Here is a 27,638-nt window from a genome sequence, read left to right on the forward strand (position 1 = left end):
TCTTGAAAAAAAGCTGCCATTACCAAAGTATATTAAAAAGAGATATATAGTTCTGTATTTTTTTGTCCAGGTGGTCATGGCTGTTGGTTTGCAAAATGAATGATGCTAATTTTCTGCCTGGCTTTGTGTGGTATCAATTCTTTCTTTACATATTTATTGACGTTATTATTTGCCCAGCATTTTTTTGACAATGCCATACTTTCAGGGCAGTTTGCTGTGGGTTTTCCAGGTCTTAACAAGTAACAGACCTTTCCTGCATTTATCCTATTGACTTACGGCTTGGTGAAAGAATGAGGCGGTATTATCAGAGTTTGCAAGAATTGAGACATCGTTTCATTCCCTGAACAAAAGCATCAGGTCAATAACCATTATCTCTCTCTCTTTTGTACCATTTTTTTTCTTTAGAAAAAAGAAAAAGAAAAAGGAAAATAATGAAGAAGAAATGCTATGAAATTGCAGGGCACAATAAAGCTACAGACTGAAAGGACCGTGCGCTTAACTGCTCAAGTGAGTAAAAATATGGACCCAGACGCTTCCTACTTTTCCGCTGGTTGTATGAGTGAGTGTGAGAATGGTGCTGGTTTGCTGAAGCCTTATTAACAGCAGGTATGCGCCAACATGATAACATTTTGGAATTTGTTATTTCAACTAGAAAGTGCAGAACTGCTTTTACCTTAAAAGAGTGCTTCCCAAACTCGGTCCTGGGGACCCGGGGGCTGCAGGTTTCTGTTCCAACTAACTTCTGTTTTTAATTGGACTCCTGGCCTAATTAAGTGAGCTGCTATTTCCCAGTTTCTATGTTTTGGGGTCAATGAAGAAATTACAAATGAAAGTGTGTTAATACATTTTAGTAAAAAATTAAGCAGTTATATGTGGATAATGTATTTTTTTCTTTCTTTGACTTTTTCTTTATGTCCATCCTGATTTTCATTCTGCCTATCCATTATTGACTAATTAGTTGGTCTAACGCTGAAGCAGATGCAGCCTTTCATTATTTAGTGTTGTTCGCCTGGGTGTTTGCTATGCTTGTTTTTTAATTGTAACTATTAGGATACAATGAAGGGAGCAGACTACACAGATATAAGGGGAAATTAATGGGAAAACAACAAAAAATAGTTAAGTATTTAAAGCTATAGGAATATTTCTAAATGTCTTATAATGTAAAAGTCACACTGCTGTACTTTTCTGAGAAGAATAAAAAGACCAGGTCAATTATTATCATTTATTATTATCACTTATTGTGAATCTGGTTGGAACTAATACCTGCAGCCATAAGGGGTCAGAATTTGGGAACCATTGCCTTAATAGAAGCTTTTAAATGTAGGTGTGTTACATCTCTATGATTTTCCACAGATCAATCATGATCCTGTTTTTCTCTTGTCTAATGCATTGTATAAAATGTGTATTTAGAGTTGGAAAAGATGTCAGAACAGACTCACCTACAAAGTGTTGAGGTTTTCCAGAAACCTGGCAGACAAAACATCCTTTAAAACATCTTTTAAAGCCAGAGCAATTGTTTCAATGTGCAACTGAAGTCTTCATTTATATACTGTATGCCTGACACCTTTATCCAAGGCAGCTTACAACATTTATGTCACAATTGGTTCCATTTCTTTTGGTGTTCCAATTGGTCATGTGACTTGCTTAGGGTCACACAGTGGCAGTAGTGGGATTTGATTCAAATTTTGAACCCACAACCTCAAGGCTTGAAATCCAGCACCTTAACCACTACATCACACTGCCGTGCAGAGTTCTTTCTGCTAGACATAAACTGTAACAGGACAGGTTTAAAAAGGTCTTTTCTGTGCCATCGCAGCTTTAGACAGCACTTTCTGCTTTTTGTCCTGCTCTAAAGTATCCAGTAATTTGTACCATCTACACTTTCATATGTGATCAGCAGCATGGTGGCACAGTGGTCATCATTGCTGCATTACAGCCTCGAGTGACTGGCATTGATTGCTGTCTGTGTCAAATTCTCTCTACTTTTGTGTACTTTTTGTTCCCAAGTTAATGCAGACATCCAAAGGAGTTCATATGAGGTTGGTGTGTGACTCTACAGTAAAGTGCCTTAGTGTGAGGGACACAATCAGCCATCAGGATGAATCTTATCAGTTAAACAGTGAATCATGCACTTGGGAGCACTGCTTAAAACATAAGGATGTGTGTTTCATTGCAAAGAAAGTTTTACCCAACTGGCTGTGGGAATCGGGGGCAAAAGTCTTTCTGAAAAGTAGATGGACTGACAAACTTCATGTTGTTTAATGTTCTTAGTATAAGGAATAAGAGCTAGTGTGTCCTGTGATAGACTTGTGTCATACTGCTACTGAGCCAAGCTGTGATCCCCTATTAATTGGACTGGAATATACTGGTGCGATCAAAAACAGTTGAGCTCAGACCTGAAGGGGACATTCTATAATAGAAATGTAAGTGGCTGACGATGAGCTTCTGTGAATTCAAATATGGCAGTTATGAGTTGGTTTCTTATTTCAGAACCACACCAACTTGGATGCTGAGTAATGCAGTCAGGTGTCGAGCTATCACTGAATTTCTAACACCAGAAAAATACACTTAGTCAGCATGGGCAAGGACCAGTCACCTTAATGTGCCGCCATCGGTGACAGCATGATACTTGACTATGCAGTTTGTAGCATCCATGTTGACCTTATTCTGAAGTAGAAAATAATCACTATTAACCACAAATGCTAAAAGCGTGCATCTAATCTGTAGATAGTAACAAAATCAGTTCTCCTTTCAGATTCAGATCATTCACACATGCTTATATAACAAGAGCAATTTAAATGGTATTTTTTTCTCAGCTGTAATTAACCTCAGTCCTCCTATAGAGTCCATACGGTATATAAACTATATATGGCCAAGGCCTGTCCCATAGGGCCACAGTAGTTGCAGGTTTTTGTTCCAACTCAAGTTCTAAATTAAATAATTCAAAATTAACGAAACTTGTTACCTATTTTTAAGACTTCAGTCTTCCATATCAGGTCATTCTTACATTGCAGATTGTCAGTTTCCAAGGATATTATTCAAATGATTTGTGGCTCAGAGCATGACAGAAACTCTCAATCCTTCACTTTTTTCTCTTGCAGTTCTTTCCAAATCTGCTATATAATAAAACACAAAGTTCTGTAGGTCCAGTCCCACTTTGGATCTGATTGGTCAATTTGGCTTTGGTGACGCGGCCAGTATGAGATGCACAGGGTGGAGTAAAGGCGTATGGTGCATGCTGAGAGTGTCGTCGTCAGAGACTGCAAGTGTAAAATCAGATAGGAGGTGAGAAAGGCACCTCAAAAATAAAGACAGAGTCTGAGAAACAGGGAACATGCTCAAGAAAGGAGCACTGGTTAAGAGATGTCCATACATGCCAATACAGAGGAAAGGTGCTGAAGGTACATGTAGAGCAAGAGATGGCAAATATTATCTATTACTGGTCTTCAACAGTTATTGTGACAAGTATTTTATTAAAACAGAAAGCACACATAGGAGGACATGTGATCCACTTGTATGGCCAGCTTCTGGTTTATGTAACATTTACATTACTTTGTTAATTGGCAGCTGGTTAGGAAAACAAGAGACAAATAAGACTAAAATAATTTATTAAAGAGAGCTGAAAATAAAAATAAAGCACAAAAATGTTTCTTGAGCCATAAGTCCTTCAGCATGTAATGATTGGATTCTCATTAAGAAATAGGAATAGAACAATTACCTGTGGCTGTCTATCTATCTATCTATCTATCTATCTATCTATCTATCTATCTATCTATCTATCTATCTATATAGCTATATATATATATATATATAGTATATATATACTGTATATACAGTATATATACACACACACACGCACATTGTGGATTCAGAAAATAGTCAGACTCTTACAGTTTCTGTACACTTTACTGGATAAATTTGACATATTTGCCAATCAACCTACACTCAATAACCTATGATGATAAAGTGGAGCATGTTTTTTAAAAAGTGTGCAAATGTATTAAAAATTCAAAAAAAAATTCTCATTCACATTCAAGTATTCAGACCCTTAATTCAGTACTTTGTAGAAGTACCTCTGGCAACAATTACGGCTTTGAGTCTTCTTGGTTAAGTTTATGCCATTCCTCCCGGCAGATCCTCTTAAGATCAATTAGATTGGATGGGAAGCGTCTGTAAACTGCCATCCTCTGGTCTCTCCACGGATATTCAGTTTAAGTCTGTGGTATGGCTCAATAACAGACAAACACTTGTCCCAAAGCCACCCCAGCATTGTCTTGGCTGTAAGTTTCGGGTCATCGTAGTGATGAAAATGTGAACTTTTGTCTCCATTCTGGAGCAGGTTTTCTTCAAGGACCTTTTTTTGATTGGCTGCGTTGATTGTTCTCTCAGTTCTGACCAGTCTCCGTGGTCCTGCCACTGACAAACACTGATGCCACCACCATACTTCACCATAGGAATGGTACATATTAGGCAAGTGATGAGTACTGTCTGGACTATGCCCAGTGAGTTAAATTTGTGTCTCGTTAGATCAGAGAATCCTTTTCCTTGTGCTTCCAGAATCCTTAAATGCTATTTTCCAAGCTTCAAGTAGGCTGACATATGCCTTTTACTCAAGAGTGGTTTCCATCTAGTCATTGTACCATAAACAGCTGATTGGTGAAGTGATGCTGAGATGGTCGGTCATTCAATAGATCATCTCATCTCACCTATTAGAGTGACCAGTGGTTTCTTGGTCACCCTGTTAACCAATTCCCTTCTTGCCCAGTTACTCAGTTTAGCTAAGCAGTCAACGCTAGGAAGAATCCTGGTGGTTTCAAGCTTCTTCCATTTCACAATGACTGAGGCCACTGTGCTCCTGGGAACACTCGAAGCTTTAGAAGTGGTTTTATCCCCTTGCGACTTAGGCCTCACAACAATTTGACCATGGAGGTCTACAGAGCATATCTTGGGCCTCGTGGCTTGATTTTTGCCCTGACATGCAGTATGAATTGTAGGACCTTCTTTTGCCACAAGTGGGCTCCAATCAAGTTCTCGACACATCCCAAGGAGAATTAAATCAAACAGAATACACCTGACCATAACGTGGAGTAACACAGCAAAGGGTCGGAATACTTATATGAATGAGAGGTTTTCTTTTTGGATTTTTAATAAATTTGCAAATCTTTTTGAAAACGTGTTTTCACTCTGGATATTTAGTGTAGATTGATGGGCAGAAATAGGAAATTGATCCATTAAAATTAAATCTACAGTAATGGGTGTAGAAAGTGAGGGAGTCTGAATACTTTCTCGATCCATTGTATGGAGAACATGTATAAAATCTAATTTGTTACCCACTGTATAACCATTTAAACATTTCTATTCATTTAAATTACATTCAATCAAATTGAATCTGCGACATCCATTTCCTTTTAAAATAACGGCACATTTAAGTTAATGTATGTTGGCCTTTAATTTTTTTTTTCTCAACACAGGACCCCTCTAGTAAGGTACAGGAACATATTAGGATATGAAGTTGCAATTAGATTACAGCCTGAAATGATGAAATGAAAGCAAAGATAATTTATTCAAGCAAATTAACCTAATGAATTGTGGTTTGTGAAAGGAAGAGTTAAATTTTAGAAATTAATTTAACCTAATTGATTTCTGGCAAACATAACTCTTCTTAATTCTTGCTTAGCTTTGAAGTTTAGTTTAATTTGAAATATTAATGGGGAGAAGTGCGTTGTGAAGACTTATTCACAGAACTGCCACTTGTAGAAACATAAAAAAAAACACATGAAACTTACGTGAGTAAAGAAATTTAAAAGTTGTACTTAATTTTGGATTGATGCAGCACGTGGGATATTCTCCAGGCCCTCCATTTTTCTTCCAGGTATGAAAGCCCGCTTTTTATGTTGATTGCAGCTTTAAATCGGCCCAGTGTGGCCAAGTGTAGGGTGGCATGGTGGTGTCGGCCCAGTGTGACTGAGTGTAGGGTGGCATGGTGGTGTTGGCCCAGTGTGACCGAGTGTAGGGTGGCATGGTAGTGTTAGCCCTGCGTGACTGAGTATAGGGTGGCATGGTGGTGTCGGCCCAGTGTGACCAAGTGTAGGGTGGCATGGTAGTGTTGGCCCTGCATGACTGAGTATAGGGTGACATGGTGGTATCCAAGTGCTTAGCACCCAGTCTATGTCAACGTGTGTAGAGGTTTTTCTTTGTGTCCTTCAATTTTCCTTCTTCATCCTGAAGATGTGCATGTTGGATTAATTGGTGGCTCTAAGTTGGTCCAGCATGAGTGAATGTGGGCAACCTGTGATGACTGGCATCCCGTCCTGGGCTGGTTTCTGCCTTGAGCCTAGTGACTCCTACTGTATATGTATTAACAAGCCAAATTAAGCAGCACAATTCCATTCCATTCAAATTTCTCTCCTCAAATGATAAGCATTTCAAACAAAACTGAGATTTAAGTTAAACATGTAAGCTTTGATTGCCTTACAGGTAAGGTTTAAGTTGTTGGAAGGCAGTTGTCACAATTTGCTCTGAATCCTTTATGGTTCAAAGTGACTGACAAATGAGTGATTCCGTTTTGGAGAGACAATGAATCTTCTGGCTTAGGCTTCTGATCCTAATATCTCAGGTATCTCAGTTGTGCACGTGGTGACTTTGATCGTGTCACTTTAGTACACCTTCAGCATCCGGTTTGACAGTCACACTTTCACTTTAGAAGCCTTTTACGTTCTCTTTTTATCCTAAATTGTATCACATTCCAATTCCCTTTATGGATCACATGTGGCTTGCCTACTGACAGCCATTCTTCTTTTCTTCAGAAAGCTAACGTTTTTTCAGAGACATCTGTCAGAACATGCAAGACTTTAATTTGATATATATGTACTAAAAGGGTTTATGTCATGCTGCCGTGACCTTTTGCTTATGAATCAAAAGCTTATTCTTCAAATATTTCCTTATTTAAGCAATCCCACTGTTATATCCTAGTACTGCCATTACAGTACGAGTGCCTGTCATGAAAGGTGATATCAGTTTTGATGGTATTAACGGTAATAAAGGTTGACGTGAAGCTGGCAGCTTTTACAGAGGTGTTGTGGGTGGATGGGTTTGGTGACTGTTCATGGAGGCACTTGTGGCACATTTTGATATGGTTAAACGTAACTTTGAGGAAAAAAAGCCTTTTCATAAGAAAATAAGCCCTTGACATGAAAAAAGTCTTTTACAGACAAATATTTTACATGAAAATAAAGTATTTGAAAGCAATTTTGCCCCTATCAATATATGTATAAGCTGGCATAAAAGCCAAATGAATTATAATGAACAAAAGTTGAAAGCAGACCTGTCACTAAAGAACAAATTTCCATTTGGTCATACAAATGGTGCGCAGAACATCCATTATCTGCACTCACTTAATCTGAAACTTGTCCCAGCACTATCAGCCACCAGACAGGAGCCGACAGGGCATGGTGGTCTGAGTGATGACCACTTTAATCAAGCTGCCCCTCTCTGGGTGGGAAAGTGGAAACATCATTGCCATCAAGGCGCCTGTTGTTTCCTTGCATTCTGCAGGAATTTCTATTGCTCACCTGTGCTGTGTTGCAATGTCATAGTGACCAGTTACCATTATTATTATTATTATTATATACATGTTTTTATAATAATAATAATAAAACATTTATTTGTATAGCACATTTTCATACAAAAAAGTAGCTCAAAGTGCTTAGTTGCTTATACAATGCACCTTAAAAGAACAAAATACAGAAAAATTATTTATACACAGGATGTTTTTCACATCTTCTTCAGGGTCACGCAGTGTAATTGAACCTCTAGCCTTGAGGTTTAATGGACTAGTAGTGTGTTAGTTACTTTAACTCCCTTCTTCAACTGGAATCCAAGACTGGAGTACTTTAAGACTCCTTGCAGTATTTCACATAAATAAATGTAGAAGTTTTAATTATCTATCTATCTATCTATCTATCTATCTATCTATCTATCTATCTATCTATCTATCTATCTATCTATCTATCTATCTATCTATCTATCTATCTATCTATCTATCTATCTATCTATCTATCTATCTATCTTTTCTGTTCAACCAAGGGAATAGCAGGCTCGAATAACGCTCGATGGCATAAAAAGGAAATAATAAAACTGTGGCTATCAGAATAACATGGCTATTATGGATTTTTCATCTGCTGTCTAAAGGTTTTGGAGCTCTTTTGCTTCGGTCTCTCTAAAAAGAAGTGACGCCTCCTTCTGGGCAGTTGTGTTTTTATAGCTCAAGGACTGGAAAGGGGAAGTTGGTTGCCCTCAGTGGGTGGTTTCTCTGTACTGTGGCAGAAGAAAAAGACAAGACAGTTAGCAGCAGCTCCCCCTTTCAGCCCGGGGTGGTATCACATTCCTGGTAAGAACTTGGAGATTGACCCTGGTTAGTGATGTGTGTTCAGAACAAAGTGTGTGTGTGTATATTTATTTATTTATTTATATTTATTTGTGTACCTATTTATGTATTTGTTTATTTAAAGATCTATCTATTTCATATATAGTGCTTCTTAAATCTATCTATCTATTTCATATATAGTGCTTTTTAAATCTATCTATCTATCTATCTATCTATCTATCTATCTATCTATCTATCTATCTATCTATCTATCTATCTATCTATCTATCTATCTATCTGTTTGTCTGTGTGCCTGACATGATGAACATGTGTTCGGTTCATAAAGTATTCAGAACCCTTCACTTTTTACACATTTTGTTATTTTGTAGCCTTGTCTCTAAAATCATTTAAATTCAAGCAATACTTAATACCCCAGAATGACAAAGCAAAAACAAGATTTTTGGAAATTTTCACAAATATATTAAAAATGAAAAACACTGAAGTATCACATTGACAAAGTTACTCAGACCCTTGACTATGACACTTGAAAATTGTTTCCCATTCACTGAGGTGTTTCTGCACCTCGTTTGTTTCAAGTCCATCTGCGGTCAGTTCAATTGATTGCACATGATTTGGAAAGGCACACACCCATCTATAGAAGGTCCCACAGATCGGAGCTCTTATCCCCTGAATGAGGCGCCACTCTTGGGAGAGCATCTCTTTTATAGCTCCCAGACTCGAAGGGATGTGGTCAGTTGCCCCCAGTGGGGATCTTCTCAGAGCTGTGGCTGATAAAAGAGAAACAAGAATTTGGAATTGCGCCACCTGGTGTCCTGGAATGGCAGCCTTACCTCAGATGAGCCTGGAAGGTGACCTCGGACGCACATATGTGACACACTATTTATAAGATAGATATATGGTTAGATATTGAATGATGTATTTGTGTTTAGCATTTTATTATTTGTTTTAAATTTATCTAAACTGTATTTGTAATAATGTACAGCACATTGGAATTAGAAGTTAAAGTGAGCTATGTACAAAATTAAAAGAATTTCTTTAAACAAATCTGAAACACTAATGTGCAAGCCCACCTTTTCTCTTACCTGGCCAATTTAAAGTTATCCATGTGTCTGAGATGTGGGACACAGGCAGGGACATCTTGAGACTCCGGACAAACAGCGTCTGGTCAGCAATTCAATCCTAGTATTGTGTGCACTTAACGGACTTAATCCAATTCAGAGCAGTAGGAGGCCAGCGCCTTTCCCAAATACCACACAACATTTTAAATTAGACTCTGGTACATTCTTCCAATCTGGTGTAAGAGACGAGCATAGCAGCAAAGAGACTCTGAATCAGAAAGACAAAAGAATTTTTTTTTTTTTCTTTTTTTTTACTTAATGGGAAGAACACGATTAAAGTGTCATTTAATCCTTGGACAGCATAACCATGAAAGCACATTGATCAGTCAGTCTTTATTTTATATAATAACATCAGGCGCTCTGAAAGACCAACAAGATGCAGCAGTAGACATTTGAGGCAAGTGGAGGCATGAAAGAAGTGATGTCTTCAGATGCCGGGACAAGATGTAATAAGATTATTATTATAGGTGCATAATTGCTTTATGGTTTTTCAAGGGGAAGCCAATTAAATTTTCTCCCTAGTACATCAACCCGTTCTCTAGACATGTGGACAAGTCTGCTTTTAATCACATTGCATTTGTGAGCTTTTATTTTTTGCCGGTGTCCTTAAATAATTGAGGTCAGCCCTTGGATGCCACAGCATGTTACAAAGTCTATCATCCGGATCAGTAATATGTTAACACCATTAAAATAAACTGTATATCAGCACAAAGTGCCTTTCAATGTTGAATAATTCTTGGAAGTAAGAATTTCACTGTGCTCTGTGCATGTCACTGTAACGACCGTGTATAGCAGTGGTCTCAAACTCTGGTCCTGGAGGGCCACAATGGCTGCTGGCTTTCATTCTAACCCTTTTCTTAATTGGTGACCAATGTTTGCTGCTAATTAACTCCTTTTCCTTTCATTTTAATTGACTTGTTTTTTTAAGTTTTGTTCTCCTGAATTTCTTCAGCGTTCCTCTGAATTGCTTCATTTCTTTCCTTAAATGGCACCCAAACAGAAGACCAAAACAGAGCCAGCAGAAGACCAGCTAACTCAATTTGACTCCAACCAGTTGCTTAATCAGGAGCTGATTCTTGTTGTTAATTAAACCCGTTCTTTAATTCTATGGCTTCTTGCTGCTCTCATTGTGCAATAGCAAACATTACCGAAATTGCTAATTTTCCCTTTTCTAACAGCACTGTTAAAATGTTTCGGGGATCTGAGCAGATCAACATTCCCAAGACCTTCATCTTTCTTTATTTTCAGATATTGTATGATGGACAAAGTTTGCTGGTCATGTTTTGGATCATTTTATATCTCATTATTGTTTGGCTGCTAATTAAGGAAAAAGAAACAATTGAGGGGTCTGAGTCTTCAAGAGCAAGTCAATTAAATTTAATTCAAAAGAAGTTAATTAGGAGCAAGAACAGGTCACTAAATAAGAAAAGGTTTAGAATGAAAACCTGCAGCCCTCCAGGACCGGAGTTTGAGACCACCGGTGTATACGATCAACAGTGTCAGACTCCCAAACACACAAGCCAAAAGGCAACACTGTAACTGAGCTCATTTGAGATACATGCAGAAGAATCAATAATGCTCAAGCAGAAATGGAATGACAGTAAACTATTTTTTAATATCAATGGCACTTTTGGATCTCCCTATTATATCTTCTTTGTATTATATCAAAGTATCTGGCTTATTAAATTGTATTACTAAAATCTAATTGATTTAGTAATGCCCTTTTGTTTTATTGGATAACATGGTTGGTAAGTCTCGGATTCAGGGTTTCCTCCAGGTTCTCCAGTTTTCCTTCCACAATCTGTTGAAGCAGATTAGCAGCACGGGTGTCCTCAGCCCCAATGAAGGCGACTCGGAGACTTCACAACAGACAGCAGAATTAAGCTTTATTGCATGGCGCACATACAGACTCATTTAAGATGAAACAATGAGGGTCCAGCAATAGGCATCTTTGTCTTTTATTACAATTCTTATCATTTAAGCCATTATTCTTCCTCAACTGACTTCTAGCATTCCATTGCTCTAGTCCTACCATTATCTCTCGTCAAACTCTTCGCTGTCCGTCATATCTCTTTGACAGCCCCTACCTGCACCCCCTTCTTTCCCATTATTTACAACCAAAGAGTTTACATTCCCCTCATTATCAAGGGGTCCATCTCTTCTCAATTCTCCTACACATCCAGACTTTTAACTTGAGAAATAATGGTGGTCTGTGGCTTATACAGGGTAATAAAATTATATATAGACATGAGCTTTTTAACTCCTAACTCTCACATCTTAATACTTTATAAAATATAGTGTCTACTTTTCTTATGTGGTTATAATACATTTCTAAAACATTGAAATTACCAATTATATGAATATATGTTTCTATACTACCCACAGATATACACATCAGGCTAAGTGAGTTAGTCACATGTCCCAGGTTGTTTCCCACCTTGTGCCCAGAGTTGCCAGGATTGGCTACAGCATCACACAACACTGTTTTCATTTGAGAGCATACAAGGCCTTCAGAAAGTCTTCAGACCCCTTCCCTTTTCACACATTTTTTTAGGTTGCAACTTTATGCTAAAATCGTTTCAAAATCGTTTTTTTTTTCCCATCAAAAAACACTCGGAATGTCAAAGCAAAAACAGAATTGTTGGACTTTTTTGGAACTGAACTATCACCTTGACACAAGTATTCAGACTCTTTGCTATGACACTTTGGCTTAGGTGTGTCCCATTCTACTGATCTGCATTGAGACGTTTCTACACCTTGTTTGGAGCCCACCTGTGGTCAATTCAATTGGTTGCACATCTTTAAGAAAGACACACAGATGTCTGTAGAAGGTCCCACAGTTGATGAGGTGTATCAGGGCAAACACCAAAACCATAAGGTTCAAGGAATTCCCTACAGAGCTTAGAGACAGGATTGTGTCAAGGTGCAGATCAGAGGGAAGGCTACAAAAACATTTTTGTAGCATTAAAAGGTTCCCAAGTGCACAGTGGCCTTCATAATTCTTAAATGGAAGAAGTTTGGAACAACCACGACTCTTCCTAGTGCTGGCTGCCTGGTCAAAACAGAGTAAGTGGGGAGAAGGGCCTCAGTAAGAGAGGTGACCAAGTAGCTGATGGTCACTCTGGCTGAGTTCTAGAGAACGTCTTTGGAGAAACTTCCAAGAGGACAACCACCACTGCAACCCTCCACTAATTTGGGCTTTATGACAGAGTGGCCAGACGACACATAAAAGCCCACTTGCAGTTCGGAATAAGGCAACTAAAGGGACTCTCAGACTGTATGAAATGCGATCCTTTGGTCTGATAAAACCACAATTGAACTGTTTGGCTTCAATTCTAACCATCATGTGTGAAGGAAACCAAACACGGCTTATCACCTTTGTAATGCTACTTCAAAGGTCAAGCATTGTGGTGGCATTGTCATGCTGTGGGTTTGTTCTTAAGCAGCAGTGAATGGAACACTAGACAGGGTTGATGAAAAGTAGAATGGAGCAAAGTACAGAGATATCCTTAGTGCTCTGGACCTGACACTTGACTGAAGGTTCACCTTCCAACATTACAATGACCCTACACACAAAGCTAAGACAACACAGAAGTGGCTTGGAAAACACAGGAGTGGCAAGAGTGACATAGACAGAGTCCAGACATGAACCCAGTCTAGCATCTCTGGAGAGATATGAAAATAACTGTCCACTTATGGTCTCCGTCTAACCCACCAGAGTTTGACAGGACCTGGAAAGAAGAATGGCTAAAAATCTTCAAGTTCAGGTTTGTGAAGCTTGTTGTGTTATGTTCACAAAGACTGAAGGTGGAAATATTAGTGATTGTGTGTGTGTGTGTGTGTGAAGGAGTGGGCCCTGCACCTGGTCCATGGATGCACCCTATTAAGTCATGACAGGCTGCAGCCCTCCATGACCCCGAATTTCACTGAGCGGTTTCGAGAGTGATAAGTTAGGATGTGGACATGTAATTAACAAAACCTATACATAAATATATTTTTGAACCAAGACCACGTAATTAATCACTTCATTCTGTTTGAATGGTGACTTATTATGGCTCTTTGTGGCATGCTAAATGTTGCTTAATGACTGTAGACTAAAAATTAATAGATCCCAACAGTATTGAAAAATGTCCCATAACTCATGTGTGTCTCATGACAAGGTGGATGTTTTCCCCACTCAGGGGCCAAGTGCCATCATGTGTTTTAGCAGACTTCACAATGTAATTTTGAAAACGCTTCAAGCTATCCTTTCTGTTTTAGAGGGGAGGTTTACTGGAATCTCATAAATAAAAATTGCAGAAAGCTGTCCTCATTCTCCCAAGTTAGATTAAAATCAAATTAGATGGGAATAAATAGAAGAAACAAAACAAAAGTCTTCCAAGTTCATGCAGAAAAATGTCTGTTGATTCCTAGAAGGTACAAACATAATAAATGATTTTAATCTTTTCTGTTTTTCTGATTTGATTTCAGCTATGTAAATTATGATTAAACAAACTCCAAAAGCATTCATTCTCTCTGTTTCTGATGGCTGTGCTAAGGTGTTTATTCCTCATTGCGGTCTGTTAGTCTTATCAAGTGCAAGTCTCTTACTTCTGCCCATTATTACAGTATGTATAATCCATTTTAGTGGCGTCAGGAGACCTCCAGATGGCAGTACAGTCCAACAGAGGTTCACGTATAAAACCTTGCTTTCGTGCCATACTAAAACTTTGCTTACATTGAAAAAACAAAAACAGCATAAACACAAATAAAAAATCGGATTTCTAAAACTATGTACACCACGTACCATGCCATGCTCCTTTATAAATCTCAAATTAATTTAAAACTATGCATTCACGCATGCACCTTTACCGACTCCACATCACTGTCTATCAGTAACCATGTATGGCTAACAAAAATGCCTTTTTTACATATTCATGATCTAATCACCATATAATTGTTGCCATGTTCCTGAATGACGTATAGACCACCAGAACACAGAACAGGAAATGTAAGTGAGTATGAACTGGAGGTATTACTGACTGAAGTAAAGAACCACAAAAACATTCTGTGGGAATCACAGATAAAACCAAGAGTGGGATCAGCCGAGTGGATTGAGCAGTAGTAATGTGCCATTGGGGATCGCAGTAAGATTTTGACTCAAAATGATAACGGGCTTATAAGACGTTACAAAGCCATCCTGAAGGAGTTGTGTGCTGAATTGGAGCCTTCAGTACGTACAGTGAGCATCACGTAGAAATCACACAATCTCTGACTCATTACAGGTTTTAACAACTGTAAGGTATCTGGCGACAGGCGATTTTCAGTGTGAATTGACAGTCAGGAATCTCACAGCCATCCCTGAGCTGTGTCGTGCCATCTGAATGGGATGGTGTACTTAAGATGTTACCCAGATATGTCCAATTTCATTATAGTCGAACATTGCATATCAAATTTTTTTCTCTGTGGTCATACTTCTGTCAGTTTAATGTTTGATAGGTTTCCCAATGTGGGTTTGTCTACTGCATTTAAAACCGATGTTTGGGAACAGTGGCCAAGACAGGTGGGGTTCGCTCCACCAGGTGATGCATGATCCCAGTATTGCAGAATTTCTGGAAGTAGTTAAGAAAAAAATATGTCCCCATTTCATTATAGGTAATTTCTGATTTTCCTAACATAATCGACACAATTCACTGCACACATGTTGAGGTTAAGGGCAACATCACAGAAAGAATTTGATTAAACAGAAATCACTTTCAGTCAATTAATATACAACTAATATGTGATGCTCAAATGTATCTGATGCTGTTCTGAGGTGGTGCGGCTGAACCCATAACTTCCATTATTTTATCAAATAGGAGATGTGGGAAACAGACTCCAGGTTTATGCTGTGTGTGATGGTTGGCTTCTTGGTAACACTGCTATTGCCAGTTTAGATGGGCAATTAACATTAAGTGTATGCATTAGGCGTTATTACCAACACTGAAGAGAACACTGTATGTCAGTTAACTGTGACATAATTAGATGAAGAACTTCAGAATGTGGCCGACATGTTAATTAAATGTGCAGTAAAATGAAATTTTCTGTTCCTTTTGTGTCACCTGGACTCGCTATCAATATCAAGAGAATCCGTGTAGGACTTACAGATAGTTGAGATTTGCTGTAGTGTTAACCAAATATTCACACCAAGTTCATCTTCTTACATAATACGCTACCGTGGCTGTACGTTTGTCTGTCCAGGATTTTAAATCACTTGTAGCTTGCAAACCGTTTGACCTATTGACCTGAAATTTGGTACACATAAACTATGTGACGTCTACTATCCGCTTTCGGGGTGATGATTGACGTCCAAGGTTATTGCTCTTTTTATTTGTATTTTATTTTATTGTAGAATCAACTGTCAGCAGTGGCCAGCAGGGCAGCCATGCAGTGCAAGCGTACGGGCACCATTCTCATCCCTACCACCTTCGCTGTCACATCCCCTACCTCTTCATGTCTTAAATCATTCTTGAGGCAGATTGAAGACTTAAGTGCCAGCTTAAGTGAAAAATTAAGGAAAACGTACTAAGTAATTGCATCACAAACACTAACTTAATCAGTTTTAACGTGAAAAGCTGCCGACAAAAGAAGAGAAGAAGCGGGCCGCTAGGGTGGAGAAAAGAAGAGCTGCTCAGGAAGCATCAAGTACATCAACCTCTGAGCAAACGAATGCTAAATGTACAGAGAAAGAAAGAGGATGAAAATTAGGAATGTTCAAGTCAAGTGTATTCACTGCATGTTAGCATGCAGTGCACCATTACTGGTGTTTTATGAATCCCACCTTTTGTGTAAGAAAAGGCCCCTGGGCCCTTGAGCTGAATTCCCCAGGTCTTTTTAAAATGCAGAGGTGGAAGGATACGAAGAAAAAAAAAACTCAATAGTGCTGAATGGTGGGAAAGAGAGAATATTTTGTTTGCATTTGTTTTTTGGAATAAAAAAGAACTTTTTTTATTATCTAAGATTGTGACACTAGAGATGATTCTGTTAATTCAGATTCATTCCAGCCTCATCCCTTAATTTCTGTCATTTCCCGGCAATCCTCTTTTCTCTTTCTGGTCGCCTTTTCTCTGGAGTATATTCATAACAAAGTACACACCTACACAAATTGACAAAAATCTGCTTCTAATTCTATAAATCAATAGGACTATAAGTGGACTTACAGTCACCCACACTTACCCTTAATGTCACTTGTGGACTAATGTCAATAACACTCTATTTCCAAGATAATTTTAGTTTATATATAGCTGACAGTAGTGATATCATGAATATTGCCAATATTGGCATAAATGACTTTGCATGGCTTGCACTGCTGAACGACTAAGCTTTGAGGGTGCTGTGTGCGTTCAGTTCAGACTGTTAACCTGTGACTTCCATTGTAATAGAATTATCATTTATATGATATGGAGTCCGCAGTGATGCGGGCTCTGCATCAGTCTGTCGTGGTGAAAAAGGAGCTGAGCCGTAAGGCAAAAGCTCTCAATTTAGCAGTCGATCCATGTTCCTACCCTCACCTATGGTCATGAGCTATGGGTAGTGACCGAAAGAACGAGATCGCGAATACAAGCGGCTGAAATGAGTTTCCTCCGCAGGGTGTCTGGGCTCTCCCTTAAAGATAGGGTGAGAAGCTCAGTCATCCGGGAGGGGCTCAGAGTAGAGCCGCTGCTCCTCCGCATCGAGAGGAGTCAGATGAGGTGGCTCGGCATCTGATCAGGATGCATCCTGGACACCTCCCTGGTGAGGTGTTCCGGGCACGTCCAACCGGGAGGAGGCCCCGGGGAAGACCCAGGACATGCTGGAGGCACTATGTCTCCTGGCCTGGAAATGGCTTGGGATTCTCCCGGAAGAGCTAGAAGAAGTGGCTGGAGAGAGGGAAGTCTGGGCATCTCTGCTCAAGCTGCTGCCCCCACGACCCGACCTCGGATAAGCGGAAAGAGGATGGATGGATGGATGGATGGATGGATGGATGGATGGATGGATGGATGGATGGATGGATGGATGGATGGATGGATGGATGATATGGCGTTGCTCCCAGACCAGCACCATTTCCTTCCTTCGTCTCAGTAGGCTCCCAACCCCCCCCCCCCCCCAACCCCCCCAACAAGACCATGCATTGGATTAGGTGGGTTTGAGAATGTCACAATATGACACTGAAATAATATAACATTCAAGTTGGACAATGCTTGCCTATTCTGATCTAGTCTTGGAAAACCATTGTGATGGATTTCATTGTCAAACACCATCTGTAAGTCTGAAGAAGACATTTCTTTAAGGTTGTAGGGCTTTTGAATGCAATCTCCCTTTTTATAAACTTTTGTAGAGAAAATGGGACCCCTGTTCTGACCCAAGACACAACTAATATTGATTTGAAGTAACTGTGGACAGGAGTGTCCACTGATTACAAGAAAAAATAAAGTGATCATGCTATTCACAAGATGGAACATTTTCTTCAACAGGGCGAACGTTGGGCGTCCCTACTTTAACCTGTGGGATTGTCAAAGGCCGGGGATATACTTAACGTTACGCGATGCTTGAGCTTGAGGACACATATCCAATCTTCCATTTCTCTCCAAAGTTCTGGAAAAAATAGTTGCAGCACAACTTCATGATCATCTCAAACTGAATAACCTGTTTGAAAAGTTTCAGTCTGGTTTTCGCCCTAGCCATAACACTGAAACAGCCCTGGTCAGGGTCACCAATGATCTTCTGATGACGGCAGATACTGGTTCACCTTCACTACTTATCCTCCTTGATCTGACAGCTGCTTTTGACACAATAGACCATGACATCCTTCTTCACCGCCTGCAATACACTATTGGACTCTCAGGAAATGTTCTAAATTGGTTTACATCATACCTGACTGGCAGAACTGAGCATGTCGCCCTTGGCAGCGCAAAGTCCTACACCCACAACGTCACCTGTGGTGTTCCGCAGGGCTCTGTGCTGGGCCCTATCCTTTTTACCATCTACATGCTCCCCCTTGGAATTGTCATTGGCAGACATGGTTTATCTTTCCATTGCAATGCCGATGACACTCAGCTTTACCTCAGGACTACTCCCACCTCCTCTACTGCTCCTCTGCCAACATCTACATTGACTACCTGCCTGGAGGAGATAGAGGCATGGATGAGGCTCAATTTTCTTCAGTTGAATAGATCCAAAACAGAAGCCATCTTAGTTGGTACATCACATCATCTCCGCTCTTCTACTATCACCAGTATTACTTTCTCTGGCCAAAATATTCATCTTTCCACATCTGTTACTAATTTGGGTGTTAGAATGGACTCCCAACTTACTTTTGACACCCACATCAAATATCTCTGTAAGTCATCTTTTTACCATCTCAAGAACATCACCAAACTCCACCCATTACTCACCCTGGCAGATGCAGAGAAGCTCGTCCATGCCTTTGTCTCTTCCAGGCTGGATTACTGTAATGCGCTCCTCATTGGGATTCCTGACAAGAGTATCCAGAGACTCCAGTATATTCAGAACAGCGCTGCCACGATCCTGATGAGGGTGCGAAAGCATGACCATATCACCCCAATCCTGAAAACCCTTCACTGGCTCCCTGTTTCATTCAGAATAGAGTATAAGGTCTCCCTTCTTACCCATCAGTGCATTTATGGACATGCCCCTCTTTATCTACAGGAACTCCTTACCCCTCATACCTCCTTACGCTCTCTCCGCTCTGTACACACTGACACCCTTCAAGTCCCCAGAACTAAGCTCAGCAGCATGGGTGACAGGGCGTTTTCATCTGTGGTGCCGAGGCTGTGGAATGCCCTCCCTGATTACCTGAGAGCCCCACAGTCGACTGAGGCCTTTAAGCGAAACCTAAAAACTCATCTTTTTAGAAAGTCATTTTCTTAAAAGTATTTTATAGATTCTTCTGTTTTCTTTTTTATTATTCTATTTTTACTCTGTAGCACTTTGGGATTGCTAAAATATAAAGTGCAATATAAATAAAATTTATTATTATTATTATTATTATTATTATTATTATTATTATTACTGTCTATACTTGCGCACTTACTTTTATGTAAATTTGGAGGATTCCACCAGTTGTCAGTGCGAGAAATCATTACAAGGAGAAAACTACATCCGGTTTCACTGTGTTGTGAGTTGAGGGAAGAAAGATGTTAAAAAATAAAAATTGTTTGCATTCTGATGCTGTTACAAAGGTGCAAAAAAATAATAAAAAGAGAGAGAGAGCAACACAGAACGTCAAGACCGTATGTGAGACCTTTAAATGTATCGCATCATTGTGATGGGGAATATGCGGCGCTTGTATTGCCTGTGAGAAAAATGGATGAAGAAAAGCACCATGAAGACATTCGAATGTCAGCATTTAAGTTTGATGATTTGCTTCCCCACATCGAACCATTCATCAAATATCAAAGCACACATATTGATCTTGTTGGAGCTGCATGGTGGCTTGTGATCACATGTTGATAGCAAATAACGATACTGACGTCTTGTACCAAAACTTGCACACAAACATCACCCATATTCTTGCTGGTACTGCAACTCACACGTTGCGTAAATTTGGAGCTCAGAGAACCCGTCAAAAAAACACTGGAAATGCATGGCAGCCACGATGCGTGAAGTGATCCGAGTGTAAAGTATAAACCAGCCCTAACAATTCATAGCCCACTGAGCTTGTAATTTCTTCTCCTTGAACATTCTTATTGTTCCTCCTTCAAACTTTTGCAGAGAAAATGGACTTCCTGTTCTGACCCAAGACACACCTGAGTCTCCATTTAAAGTAACATGTGGGCAGGAATGTCCCCTGATTAGAAGAAAAAGTAAAAATGGGAGCCATCACAGAAGTAGCATTTGCCGTAACATTAAGCCAATTTTTACAAAAATTTTATGTTTCATAAATTCCACCTTTTGTGTAAGAAATGGCATAAGCATGTTTTACACTAAAGACCCCTGGACCCTTGAGCCGAATTCTCGCAATCTTTTTAACATGTCCTGAAAGCAAAGATGGAAGGATACAGAGACGAAAAAAACTCAACAGTGCTGAATGGTGAGAAAGAGAGAATATTTTGTGTGCATTGTGTGCAAAAGAGCTCTTTATTATCTGAGATTATGACTGGTTTTAGTTGTGTGATCTTACTCAAGGTTGGTACTACTGGTTGAGCGATAGACTTTTTCCAGTAGAGCCCGAGTGAAATGGGTAGCAATGGTTGAATGATTGCCTGTTTTTCCTTGTCTAGCCTATATCTTTTAAAGCCACAGCTGTAAAGCACTTTTAATTTAACAGGATGGTTTCTTTCAGTAAAAGCAAGAAGCCAAACTCCCAGAGGTCCCCCTGGTGGTAATAGGAATCCCTGCATGCCCCTTTTGTTTTAATAGGGTCAAGCTCTTCAAGAGAGTAAAATATGTACAGTAGCAGCCATCTGTCATCCAGGAAGACAAGCAACACTCCATTCTGCATCCTTCATTGTCCATCCATCATTAATCCATTACATCTGTGATCCATAATGGTCAACCTTTTAGTCACAACACAGGCCGGAATATTACAACTTCAGGCCCGACCTCATCTAGATTCACACACATGCTAGTTTTATTCCATTCTGCAGCAGGTCTACAGTTACAGCAGGTTATTCTGAGTAGTGAGAATTAAGTATTATGACTACTAGATGAGAGCAACTGGCTGTAATTCTGGTTGCATGTGGTCCTTTCTTGTTGATCCCAGCTTTTATTAAAGTGTTATGAAAGAATCCACAGCTGGTGTGCTACATTACATGAAGCTGCTGGGCTCTAAAAACGCACTGTGAGGTTTTACAAGTTCCATTCTCATCTTGGATTGCCTTTTTTTGTCTTAGCACTCCAACTGTTTTATTGTGAACAGGTCCTCTCCATAATAATGAATATTACTATGCTGAACAAATCATTTTTGTTTAATTTTTCTGTTCATCTTAAAGTTGAATGTCAACCAGTGATAAGAGAATACATTTCTTTTGTATTTTCATGAATAAGTATATACACAATTGGGCAGCACCTACCACACCTTTGCCCATCTTGACATAGTCGCCCATTCACCTTCTTTACTTCTGTACTTATGTTAACCTGCTGATGCCCAAACCACATATTTCCCCACATTTCAGGTCCATGCCTGTACAGTATGTGTATTTCAGAGTGTTTTGCTCAAGTTTTAGATTTTGGTTGTTTATGCAAGTAGCTACTGTAGCCAGCTTTTTTTGCAGTCAATTAGACTTCTTTCCTGATTTATTGTCCTTCTTATAAGAAGTTGAAACATGCAGTATCATAAATAATGCAATTAGAAATGAAAACCATCAGTGAAGGCTGAATATATTGAGATATATTATCATCTGTTAGTACTATTGAGATAAAACTTTGTTGTTTCTTGTCCAGAAACATTTAGAAATTAAAGTTGGAAATTTAAAACAATTTGGGTGAATTGCTTTTTTTTGTTAAACTGCTTCGTAAAATGCATCCCAGCCAACATACACTATATGGACAAAAGTATTGGGACCCACCTCTTAATTATTGAATTCAGGGGTTTCAGTCAGACCCGTTGCAAAGGTATATAAAATCAAGCACTGCGCCATGCAGTCTCCAGTTACAGACATTTGTGAAACAAAATGGGTCGTTCTGAAAAGCTCAGTGACTCCAAGAGTGGTACTGTGATACTGTGGTACCTTTGCGATAAAGACGGTTTGTGAAATTTCATCCCTGCTGGATATTCCACAGTCAACTGTAAGTGGTATTATTGGAAAGTGGAAATATTTAGCAGCAACAGCAAGTCAACCATGAAGCGGAAGACCACGTAAATTCACAGAGTGGGGTCAACAACTTGTATGGTGCATGATGTGTAAAAGTCGCCAACACTATGCTGATTCCATAGCTGAAGAGTTCCAAACTTCCACTGGCATTAATGTAAGCACAATAACTTCTTGAAATGGGTTTCCATGGCCAAGCAGCTGTATGCAAGCCTCACATCACCAAGTCCAATGCCAAGCGTCGGATGGAGCGGTGTGAACCACACTGCTGCTGGACCGTGGAGCAGTGGACATGTGTTCTATGGAATGACGACTCATGTTTCTCTGTTTGGCAGTCAGATGGGCGAGTCTGGGTTTGGAGAACATTACCTGCTTCACTGCATTGTGCCAACAGTAAAGTTTAGTGGGGGAGGGATCATGGTGTCGGGCTGTTTTTCAGGGTCTGGGCTAGGCCCCTTACTACCAGTGATGGGCAATCTTAATGCTTCAGCAAACCAAGACATTTTGGACAACGTTATGCTTCCAGTTTTGTGAAAACAGTATGGAGATTATCTCTCGCGTGACTTGAAATTATCTCTGAGAAAGTCTCGTCCCAAGATTTCCTTTTATAATTGAGAGACATTGATATAATTCTGGGGCAGCACAATGATAGTGCTGCTGCTTCAGAGTAAGGAGACCAGAGTTCATGTCTTGAGTTCTCCCTACGTGGAGTTTGCATGTTCTCCCTGTGTCTGTGTGTGTTTCTTCTGGGTGCCTCGGCTTCCATCCCACTGTCCATAGACATGCAGTTTAGGCAACTTGCAAATCCTAAATTGGTCTTAGTGTGTGTTTGGGGTGTCTGCGTGTTTGCCTTGCGATGGACTGGCATCCTGTCCAGGGTTTGTTCCTGTCTTACACTCTATGCATAATTTAGAATAGGTTCCAGCATCCCCACAACCCTGGCCTGGATTGAGCGGGCTTGAAAATGACATGACATTTTATAGTTCTTTAATATTTATCACTTAGGCCCTGTCTATACTACTACATTTTCATTAAACATTAGTTTCCATTTTTGTCTTTCATCCACACTATCCTGGCATTTTCAACCCCAGAAAGCATTAACTTGTAAAAACTCTCAAGAGCCACGTTCTTCTGAAAATGCAACCACTACATTATGGTGTGAACAGATAAAAACACAGTTTGTTAAAAAAGCAGACTCTAATCTTCTAATCACACCCTGATTTGTTGATGCTTATTATTAGGCACATTTCTGATTGGGTCTTGCTCATTATAACGTCTCATTCCTTGATTGGTCACCCTTCACAGAAGAAATCCATATTCCATAGTGAGCATACAAGAGTTGCTTTCCATGGCACTTGTTGTGTTACTTAGCTGTATGCATCTACATTGCATTTTGTGAAGCTTGAAATGCTGCCCATGTGCATAAAACACATGCATTGTTAGTGTTCCTTCAAGGATTCCTCCGCCCATGTGCCTGATGAATGTGAAAGTCTACGTCATACGTGTACGTTTTCGGTCATTTTAGAGTGGACGGAGATACTTTTGTAAATTATATGAAAATACTAGTATGGATGAAGATGAAATGAAAACATGGTGTGGCTGGCCAGTAGGGGAGAGGCCCCCATGACTCTGACTGTGTCTGGCTACTTCTCTACAGTCTGGCCATAACTTTACAGTTGGCTGACGGACTGATATTGCTGTTTTTCATTTATGTTACTTAGCTTCTACTTTGTTTTTGATGTATTTTAACAATATGTAATAGTTTTGTACTTAGTGGGGAGTATAATCTATTCTTGCCTTGTAGTTTGTAATGTCAAGCGAAATGACACCTTTTATTGGCTAACTAAAAAGTTTACAATGTGCAAGCTTTCGAGGCAACTCAGGCCTCATCTTCAGGCAAGATACTGTACAATAATTTGTACTGTTGCATTGTATTTCTGAAGTGGCCATGATAGATTGGCCATTTAACTCAATAAAGAAGTTCTGTTTTGTGTATTGTATTTTGTCCAATTTTTTTGACAACACAATCTACCTTGAAGGGGGTTTCCTCAGAGTTGCCTTCTTCAAAATTTCTTCCATTTTTTTTCCTTCTTTTTGGGAGTTTTTTCTTGTCTTCTTAGAGAGTTAAGGCTGTGCTGTCAAAAAAGGGCCTGTTAAAGCCCATTGAGGCTTTCCTTGTGTGAATTTGGGCAGTATAAGAAATAAATTGTTGTTGCTGTTGTTGTTTGTTGTAGGTGTGACCAGCGCTTTGAGTAACGCTACCTGAGGGAAGGAACATTTCTATCTTTTCCCCACTCCATATACTGTATTCTTATTAGACGTGAAACAATGCTGTTAACAGGGTTCACATGTTACTCCCATGATACTTTGTATCCCCATGACAAAATAATAAATAATATATATATATATATTTTTTTTTTTAAGAGAATGAAAAAGATTAGCTTTAAAGCAGTAAAGCATGCAACATAAGTTATAAAAACAAAAACAATATACACCTTCTGCACTCCTCAGAAATATTTTTTCCATTTTGCAACTGTGAAACTAAACTTGGATGTTTCACTCATCCCGTATGCCTCTCCACCCTAGGACTTTCAGTCTCTGTCCTGCCCATATACTTGAAAAAGGCTGCAAAGAAGTTAAAATTGGTAGTACAGTGTGTACTGTACAGTCCAAAACAGAACTGAGTTTACAAGCGGAAGTCATCTGGCTTTTAAGGCAGGTTGGCAGAAGTGATGTTGTCAGGGCCGGAACCGGAAGTGACTTAATCGGGCCTGGAAGAGGAAGTGTCGCCACCAGGGGCGGAACAGGATATGACATCACTAGGGCTGGAACAGTAAGTGATGTCATCTGGTCCAGGCAGAATTTCCCGTGTTTGGTCTGCAGGCATAAAAGAGAGAGGTTTACTGCACCCAGCCACCCCCTGGCTTGGCGTGGAATTGCCTTCTTTCGGTCCATCTAGCTGCCTCCCATGCGCATGTGCGTGACACAGTTTAGACTTGACACACAAGTTTCAGACTTGAAGATTCATTTAACAGACATTGTACATGTGACTGACAGCTTGATTACATACTAGAAATTAACAAAAGTTTACAAATCAATACAGACCCAGTATACGATATGTAAACATCAGGAAAATGGATGCAAATATTCTGCACTGACTTGCAGCTTTGAAATTCATATTCAACATTTTGATTTTCAGATGCTTGCTATGCATGTTATGTGTAATTGGAAACTTTTAAAATGACAAAAGACAGGATAAGAAATAAATACATTTGTGAAGAACTGGAAATGCAACCAGTCATGGAAACCATAGAAATAAAACGGATTGGAGATCTAATAAGGATGAGTAAAACAAAGTATCAAAAAAAAGGTGTTTGACATGAAGGGTGGAGGATACAAACAGAGGGGATGACTTCGAAGGGTATAGAAAGAAAACGTCAAAGAAGCAGCAAGAAAGAGAGGGATGACCATAGAAGAAGTGACGATCCTGGCAAAAGACAGTAAAAAAATATAATCATTAGCTCAAGAGCCCAACAGCGTAAGGTATAATGGGAGAAGATAAAGTAAGTTAAAATGATAATATCTCTCAGTGTTTTTAAAGATGGTATATAAGGAAGAGGAACAGGATGAGTATGTAATATAATGTAATGTATTGTATTATATCTGTTCACTTTTCTCTTGTGGCAATCTTTTCACTTGTTACCCGTCCTTCTTCACTTCCTGAACAAACATGTTACTCAACTGCTTACCTCTTTTGTAAGTCACTTCGGATAAAAGAGTTTTGCTAAGCAAATAAATGTAAATTTAATTATTTTCTGTGTTATAGTTTCATAATGTTAATAAAATGTCACATTCTGAGGCATTCACCTCTTCGCCTCACCCCATGTGTAACTTGGGTTATCCAATTACCCCGGAGTGGCGCTGGCTCTTGTCCTGTACTGGAGATGATGGCATCTTTCTAGATTGAGCTAACGGAACATTTTTGAGCAGCACCAGTTGGTAGAAACAAAGCTATATGTCACAATGGGAACTATGCGACTATTTAGTTTCAAATTTATGACTTAACTGTTGTGAGATGATAATCCTAACTGCTGCACCACTGTTAAGAAAAGTGTGACAGACATTACTCTCAGTATAGGCCTTTGGGAGCGGCTGCATTTGTTCATAGAAGAGCAGACACCAGCTGTCCTATATTGTAAATGAGAAGTTATCATGAGTTGATGTATTAATTAATTGGCTTTTCAAAAATAAGCAACACTTTTTAATTCACAAGGAACATCAATGATAAGCAATTCAAAAGCATAGATATCCGTGTATTTATTTACCAATCCCTCCATCAGCTTTACAGATTCATTCTCTAACTGTGGGGGGAAAAAAACAAAGTAATTTGCCAGGCAAGGTTAAGGACTTCATACCCTCTCAGATTTCCTATTTTAAATAATTCCTCCCACATTAACATTCAGTCTAAGTAGAAAGTATTAGGGCTTTTCAGTTGTTCTTTCTTTCTACACCTGGCATTTTTAACCAGGGAATTGAAGCATTATAGATTCTCTGTAATTATATCTAAATACATTTAACTCCCTTTTATGCCATAATCTCAAAATGCATTCTTTTCACATCCAGTCTTCATCTTAGTTGCAAACCACAGGGACAGAAAAAAAAAAAAAAATCACACGCTAAAAAATAAAATTGGGTCAGAGAGATGGAAACCTGGCTGCGGAATATCAATACAGAATCAGGACAGAGAGATGTGATTGACGGCCTGGGAGAGAGCACGCTGTGATTCGTTTCAAGGAAGAAGAGCTCCATATTACATGCCAAGATCTGGTGAGGTAGAGAGAGAGAGAGGAAAAGAAAGAGAGAGCATCTTAACAATGGAGGCTCTTTAACTGACTTCTCTTTCTGGTCTGCTGCCCTGTGGAAACAAGGTCTAGGAAATTTTGGCAGGTATCTGTGTGCAGCGTTGTAAGTATAAATTGCTTTCGGTTGACTCTTTAGAAAGAAAAGTGGATTTTTTTTTTTAACCTTTCTCTGTCTAACTTGGCTACTAAAATGCAGCAGTACCAGTAATAATTTACGATTTCTTTAAATAAGTCTTATAAAACATTAGATAAAGAAGGGGAATAACTACTGCAAGAAATCCATCCTTTGTGAAATGCTCTTTAACTCTGCTTTCAAGGGGTTGTTGGTATTTGTAAGCCAACTCTGAACATTATTGGCTTAATATTGGTTACATGATATTATGTCAAATCAATCTTTATCTTTCATGTTATGATTTGAAGCTTGCACCATCAGAATTAAACACATTTGCTATAATATATAAAAAAACTGATCAGTACAATAAATTCAAAAACAGCAAATACA

General features: G+C 39.2%; 1 protein-coding gene across 2 annotated transcripts in view; it reads left to right on the forward strand.

Annotated features, from left to right (window-relative positions):
• Positions 1–27,638, forward strand: part of elfn1a (extracellular leucine-rich repeat and fibronectin type III domain containing 1a) — an 848,877-nt gene that overhangs the window by 476,156 nt on the left and 345,083 nt on the right. For both annotated transcript variants that reach the window (XM_028813917.2, XM_051933628.1), the window contains exon 3: positions 406–507. The gene's annotated coding sequence lies outside the window, so the exon portion shown is untranslated. The remainder of the gene's footprint in view (positions 1–405; positions 508–27,638) is intronic.

This window comes from Erpetoichthys calabaricus, chromosome 11, assembly GCF_900747795.2.
Source record: "Erpetoichthys calabaricus chromosome 11, fErpCal1.3, whole genome shotgun sequence".
NCBI classification, from domain to species: domain Eukaryota; kingdom Metazoa; phylum Chordata; class Cladistia; order Polypteriformes; family Polypteridae; genus Erpetoichthys; species Erpetoichthys calabaricus.